Source organism: Schistocerca serialis, unplaced genomic scaffold (genome assembly GCF_023864345.2).
Source record: "Schistocerca serialis cubense isolate TAMUIC-IGC-003099 unplaced genomic scaffold, iqSchSeri2.2 HiC_scaffold_1054, whole genome shotgun sequence".
Taxonomy (NCBI): Eukaryota; Metazoa; Arthropoda; class Insecta; order Orthoptera; family Acrididae; genus Schistocerca; species Schistocerca serialis.
The window spans coordinates 15001-22500 of NW_026047244.1; the positions used below are offsets into that span (position 1 = coordinate 15001).

Genomic DNA, 7500 nt, shown 5'->3' on the forward strand with positions numbered 1-7500 from the left:
AATAAAGAGCACCCTGGTAGGATTTCAACGGGGTCCGCCTCGGGACGCACGAGCACGCACGAGGCGGTCGCACGCCTTCGGCTCGCCCCACCGGCAGGACGTCCCACGATACATGCCAGTTAAACACCGACGGGCGGTGAACCAACAGCGTGGGACACAAATCCAACTACGAGCTTTTTAACCGCAACAACTTTAATATACGCTATTGGAGCTGGAATTACCGCGGCTGCTGGCACCAGACTTGCCCTCCAATAGATACTCGTTAAAGGATTTAAAGTGTACTCATTCCGATTACGGGGCCTCGGATGAGTCCCGTATCGTTATTTTTCGTCACTACCTCCCCGTGCCGGGAGTGGGTAATTTGCGCGCCTGCTGCCTTCCTTGGATGTGGTAGCCGTTTCTCAGGCTCCCTCTCCGGAATCGAACCCTGATTCCCCGTTACCCGTTACAACCATGGTAGGCGCAGAACCTACCATCGACAGTTGATAAGGCAGACATTTGAAAGATGCGTCGCCGGTACGAGGACCGTGCGATCAGCCCTAAGTTATTCAGAGTCACCAAGGCAAACGGACCGGACGAGCCGACCGATTGGTTTTGATCTAATAAAAGCGTCCCTTCCATCTCTGGTCGGGACTCTGTTTGCATGTATTAGCTCTAGAATTACCACAGTTATCCAAGTAACGTGGGTACGATCTAAGGAACCATAACTGATTTAATGAGCCATTCGCGGTTTCACCTTAATGCGGCTTGTACTGAGACATGCATGGCTTAATCTTTGAGACAAGCATATGACTACTGGCAGGATCAACCAGGGAGCTGCGTCAACTAGAGCTGAGCAGCCGGCCGCCCGGGAGTGTGTCCCGGGGGCCCGCGCGAACACGCAAGCGTCCGCTCAATTATTCTGCAAACAGGAGGAGGCTGAGCTCCCCTGCACAACACACCTCGAAACCCTCTCAGGTCCCGGCGGCGCGCAGCGCCGTCCTAAGTACTTGGTCGGGTTCGAGAGAGGCGCAATCGCCCGGAGTTAGGCGAGTAGACGCTTTAGGTGCGACCACCCGTGCTCCCAACTGAGCTTGCCGCTGCCGACAGAGGCCCGGGAGCGTGCTGTCGTGGCATTGCCGGCGGGAGACAACACGCGCCACCTACGGTGACCGGCAGCTCCAACGCCAGCGCCACAGAAGGACAAAAGCCCTACTTGGGTGCCGAAGCGAACTCTCCCAGCACAGCGCACGCGCCAACACGTCCGCACAGCTGCGATACAAACCACCTGCGAGAACCGCTGGGGCGACCGAGCAGCAGACGGCGTCGCGGCGCCGAGCGCCGGGCGGCGGCGCATCCTCAGCGCACAAAGTCCTCAATCGGACCAGCACACTGCAGATGGCCACCGCGCTTCGCACCGGGCCCGCGAGGACCTACTTTGGCCGCAAGGCGCCGCGAGCAGGGGGCGCCGGCGCGCAGCTGCGCCGCCTGCCGCGTCCGTCGGCCGGCGCGCCTGCCACCGGCCGCCCCCACCAGCCGGCTGTAGCGCGTGCGCCCACGCACCGCGCTGCCAGCACGCCGGGCGGCCCCCCCTCACCGGCCGGGGACGGTCCCACCCAGCCACCGCCGCGTATCGCCTCACACCCAGATCCCCTTTCACGTTCGTGGGCATGGTGGGTCCCCTTTCACGTTCGTGGGCATGGTGGGTATCCCTGAAACAACCGGTTAATAGCTCGACCGATCGTCGCCAACACTGATTCACCTCTAGCGAGAACAACCGCACCACAACGGGTTACCGGTTGTTCATTTGCGTAACGTCACCAGCAAACGTACACGTCCATCGCCATTTGCAACGAGTATTGCATGCCTGTGTCAGGTGTCACAACACACTACGTCTGCCCACATAGACGCAACAACATGTGCACGCCTAGAGAACACGTGGAAGGTAGACCCCGTACGTATGCGGTGTCCATTGCGCGAACGACTGTCAGCCCGCCTCTGCAGCATGTCGCAGATGTGGAACGCGGTGCAACATGCTATCACGGTGTGTGAGAAGAGACGACTACGTCCGAATACACGCTCCACTACATCAACAGACTGCTCATGCTGATCGCCATCCAGGGCGTCCGTTCCTCCCACACGTCTGTATGGCGTACCACACTGCAATCCAGCTCTTATAGGGAGACGACACGTAGCTGCGTGCACAATATTTGGACTGTATGGTCCGCCGTTGCTAGGCGCTGTCGTCATACGGTCACATGGGCCACGATGTATCATTCAGTACATACGGAGCAATGTGCAGTACAGTTTGTGGGTTTTGCGTACATCGGCGGACAGGTGACAGGCCGTACCACAACGTAGGCTGAGTACGTCGGCATGCGAAGGGCATTGAACATGCAAACTTCTCACCGACCAGCTTGCGAAGGCAGGGGGGAAGGGGGGGGGGCATGTACGTCCTGCTGCTATCCACACTACAGTGTATAGCAGGAGCATGTGGAAAGTCAGCAACACCTGCAAGGTGTTTAACATGACGCGATACACAGGGGACCGGGCAGTGCGAGTAGCGAACTATATTGCGAGGGTTGCGGTTAGGCAACACTACACTACTTTAACGGGTTGCATAACAATTACAGAGCAGGTTCAGCGACAACGTGCGTCAGGTTAAGGCGCAATATAGTTTAGGTTACGGCGCACTTTAGGTTAGGTTAAGGCACATTATAGGTTAGGTTAAGGCACAACATGGGTTACGTTAAGGCACAACATGGGTTACGTTAAGGCACAACATGGGTTACGTTAAGGCACAACATGGGTTAGGTTAAGGCACAACATGGGTTAGGTTAAGGCACAACATGGGTTAGGTTAAGGCACAACATGGGTTAGGTTAAGGCACAACATGGGTTAGGTTAAGGCACAACATGGGTTAGGTTAAGGCACAACATGGGTTAGGTTAAGGCACAACATGGGTTAGGTTAAGGCACAACATGGGTTAGGTTAAGGCACAACATGGGTTAGGTTAAGGCACAACATGGGTTAGGTTAAGGCACAACATGGGTTAGGTTAAGGCACAACATGGGTTAGGTTAAGGCACAACATGGGTTAGGTTAAGGCACAACATGGGTTAGGTTAAGGCACAACATGGGTTAGGTTAAGGCACAACATGGGTTAGGTTAAGGCACAACATGGGTTAGGTTAAGGCACAACATGGGTTAGGTTAAGGCACAACATGGGTTAGGTTAAGGCACAACATGGGTTAGGTTAAGGCACAACATGGGTTAGGTTAAGGCACAACATGGGTTAGGTTAAGCACAACATGGGTTAGGTTAAGGCACAACATGGGTTAGGTTAAGGCACAACATGGGTTAGGTTAAGGCACAACATGGGTTAGGTTAAGGCACAAACATGGGTTAGGTTAAGGCACAACATTGGGTTAGGTTAAGGCACAACATGGGTTAGGTAAGGCACAACATGGGTTAGGTTAGGCACAACATGGGTTAGGTTAAGGCACAACATGGGTAGTTAAGGCACAACATGGGTTAGGTTAAGGCACAACATGGGTTAGGTTAAGGCAAGCACCATGGGTTAGTTAAGGCACACCATGGGTTAGGTTTAAGGCACACATGGTTAGGTTAAGGCACAACATGGGTTAGGTTAAGGCACAACATGGGTTAGGTTAAGGCACAACATGGGTTAGGTTAAGGCACAACATGGGTTAGTTAAGGCACAACGTAGGTTAGGTTAAGGCACAACGTAGGTTAGGTTAAGGCACAACGTGGGTTAGGTTAAGGCACAACGTGGGTTAGGTTAAGGCACAACGTGGGTTAGGTTTAAGGCACACGTGGGTTAGGTTAAGCACAACATGGGTTAGGTTAAGCACAACATGGGTTAGGTTAAGGCACACCATGGGTTAGGTTAAGGCACAACATGGGTTAGGTTAAGGCACAACATGGGTTAGGTTAAGGCACAACATGGGTTAGGTTAAGGCACAACATGGGTTAGGTTAAGGCACAACATGGGTTAGGTTAAGGCACAACATGGGTTAAGTTAGGCCACAACATGGGTTAGGTTAAGGCACAACGTAGGTTAGTTAAGGCACAACGTGGGTTAGGTTAAGGCACAACATGGGTTAGGTTAATGCACAACATGGGTTAGGTTAAGGCACAACATGGGTTAGGTTAAGGCACATTACATGGGTTAGGTTAAGGCACAACATGGGTTAGGTTAAGGCACAACATGGGTTACGGTTACGGCACAACATGGGTTACGTTACGGCACAACATGGGTTACGTTACGGCACAACATGGGTTACGTTACGGCACAACATGGGTTACGTTACGGCACAACTATGGGTTACGTTACGGCACAACATGGGTTACGTTACGGCACAACATGGGTTACGTTACGGCACAACATGGGTTACGTTACGGCACAACATGGGTTACGTTACGGCACAACATGGGTTAGGTTACGGCACAAATTAGGTTAGGTTAAGGCACAAATTAGGTTAGGTTAAGGCACAAATTAGGTTAGGTTAAGGCACAATTAGGTTAGGTTAAGGCACAAATAGGTTAGGTTAAGGCACAAATTAGGTTAGGTTAAGGCACAAATTAGGTTAGGTTAAGGCACATATTAGGTTAGGTTAAGGCACGATATAGGTTAGGTTAAGGCACGATATAGGTTAGGTTAAGGCACGATATAGGTTAGGTTAAGGCACGATATAGGTTAGGTTAAGGCACGATATAGGTTAGGTTAAGGCACGATATAGGTTAGGTTAAGGCACGATATAGGTTAGGTTAAGGTACGATATAGGTTAGGTTAAGGTACGATATACGGTTAGGTTAAGGTACGATATAGGTTAGGTTAAGGTACGATATAGGTTAGGTTAAGGTACGATATAGGTTAGGTTAAGGTTCGATATAGGTTAGGTTAAGGTACGATATAGGTTAGGTTAAGGTACGATATAGGTTAGGTTAAGGTACGATATAGGTTAGGTTAAGGAACGATATAGGTTAGGTTAAGGTACGATATAGCGTAGGTTCAGATACACATTGTTGTAGGAAAGGTGTATTGGGGGGGGGGGCGGCAGGTTCGTTGATAGTGATTATCGTAATTGGATGCCTGCGGTATTATCCGATTTGTCACGTCAGGATGCACTTCTTGGCTCATGACAGGCGGCGCTCCGATTCCATGGTTGTGGCAGAATCTGTGTCTTTCATTCCTGCCATTGTTTGTGTGCTGTGACAGGAGGCAGTATTGTGATGTTGGGTGCACCACTGTGTAGGACATGTGTGGGTGTTCGTGGCTTAGCTGAGCAATGTGCGGATGTCGGAAGGGTGGGATATTGTGTTTTCTGGGTGGACCTCCCGGTCTGGTAATGATAGTGTGGATTGTGTCATGTGGCGGAGAGGATGCACTGGATGTTCTTCCATGCTGGTGGTTAGATATTGTGTGTGATAAGAGAGTAGTGTGTGATAAGAGTGTCTGGCTGACGTGTGGTTCTCATTGTGTGCAGAGTCTTTCAGCATGTATAGGGACGGTTGTATATATTATCTGTATTCTGATGGCTCTGCATCTATTACTAATCAGTGCCGTGTATACGGTTACTCTAGTTCCAGTCGAAACTGTTCTATCTCTGTACATTAGTGACACTGCGGCTCCACTATGTTGCCGCCCCTGTCGGCCGTTTCCCCCAGTGTATGGCTAATGATTATCAGCAATCAGTCTATTAGTCAATACCGGTAGTGTGACGACGTCAAATGTCCGGGATGGGGGAAGCTACACCCTTCCCGTGGGTCAGGGCCTAGAAAGACTCTTCCCACGCAGGAGACTCGGACTGTCGTTACTCTTCCGAGACATATATGTGCCCAGCGTTTTTTTGCGGCTGCGAGTGCAACGCCAGGAGGCTCGGACTGTCGTTACTCTTCCGAGATATATATTTGCCCAGCGTTTTTTGCGACTGCGAGTGCAACGCCCACGGGTGCCGACATGGATGGGGCGCTTCCTAGCTGATGGCTCAGCATGAGAATCCGTACAGTGAGCAATGCGATCGCGTCTGTAGCTTGTACGTGGTACAGCTCGCAGCTCATGAATAGGGACAGTACTGTACATGGCTGCTCTGGTTTGGGTTTCCCCTGGTCAGAGGTGGATTATCATCAGGGATCCCCGAGCTTCCGCTCATACTCCCTTCAAATCCAACCCATGCATCCACTACCCAACTTCGCCACAACGAAGGAAACCAGCTCGGAAAAACTACCCCCTTGGTGGGGGAATGGACCTTCCATCTGAAGAGCGCCTTTAGCCACCCTTTTGGGTGCCCACGGGGAACCACGTGGAGGCGGCGCCGCCACTGCTGATGGCGACCCTTTTCATCAGCAGTATAGCATCCACATACAGCATTATCGTAATTACGGAGGTGCTCAGGGGAACAACCTGTAGCCCCCAGGCTGGCGAGGCCCACATGCTGTCGATCACCAGTTTCCCAGGATCTCGGCCAATTCTTGTCCATGTACTTGTATTTCTGCCCTCCGACATTCCCTTCTCGCCACTGGTGTCCCAGGAGCCATGTAGAGGCATCATCGGTGGTTCTGAGAGTCAGCTCGTCACCCCTCCACACTCAGCCATGTCTCCTCCAAGTGCGCGAGATATCAGGGCTGTTTCGGAATCATGGGTCAAAGAAAATGTTGTATTCCAGTTGGTACTGGTTCTTGTACTGGGTCGCAATCGTTTCCTACTATTTACCGTATATTTCTTTAGATTGCTTCACTGATGATTCTCGCTACTTCCCTGATCTCAAATGCTTCCTCAGCAAATGCCTTTATAGCTGAGAATCTATCTACTGTTTGGAGCAGAGTTTCCTTTCTGTGGTAGGATGTGTGTCCTACTGTATGTATAAGCTGACTTCTGGGCTCAGCGTACTGCTTACAGGTGTAGAGGATGTGATTGGAATCCTCTTCCACACCACATGTACATCTGGCGTCATCTTCAATGCCCAGGTCGCAGATTTTCTTTTTCAGACCGTGGTCAGTCAGCAGGCACGTTAGGGAGTATGGTGGAATCGTCGCCCTCCGCCAACTTTCCTGCCACATTCCCACATCTGGTATCCAGCCGTAGGTTTCCCTACCCTTCGCTGTCTGGTTCCATCTATGCTGCCACTCCTCCTGCAACATGATATCTATTTGTCTGCTGGTATCACGTCTAGAGCTTTGCCCAGCAGTGGGTCTTGGAGCCTGGAACCCTGCGACCGAGCCAGCAACACCATGTCGAGTATAGTACAGCAAGGCTGCTTTCACTATCTCCAGGTCGAGCGGCATACATCCTGTTAGTACTTGCAAGGCCTCCGTCGATACAGTCCTACAAGCTCTCGTCATCTGTAACAGAAATGGCCTCTGAATTGACTCAATTATACGTTGGACATATCGGTGCTTCGTCCGGTCTGCCCATGCAGCTGCACCATATCTGCAAACAGAGAGGCACAAGCCCTGATAGATTACCCTTAGAGACTTTTTCTGCAGACCCCACTCCGTT

The 7500-nt window shown here is 51.5% G+C and overlaps 1 non-coding gene across 1 annotated transcript in view; it reads right to left on the minus strand.

Moving 5' to 3' along the window:
- LOC126430619 (small subunit ribosomal RNA) overlaps positions 1–815 on the minus strand; it is a 1909-nt gene extending 1094 nt beyond the window's left edge. Inside the window, exon 1 of the ribosomal RNA XR_007577258.1 lies at positions 1–815. This exon is cut by the window's left edge and continues 1094 nt beyond it. This is a non-coding gene — a ribosomal RNA (small subunit ribosomal RNA).
- Between the last annotated feature and the right edge of the window lie 6685 nt (positions 816–7500).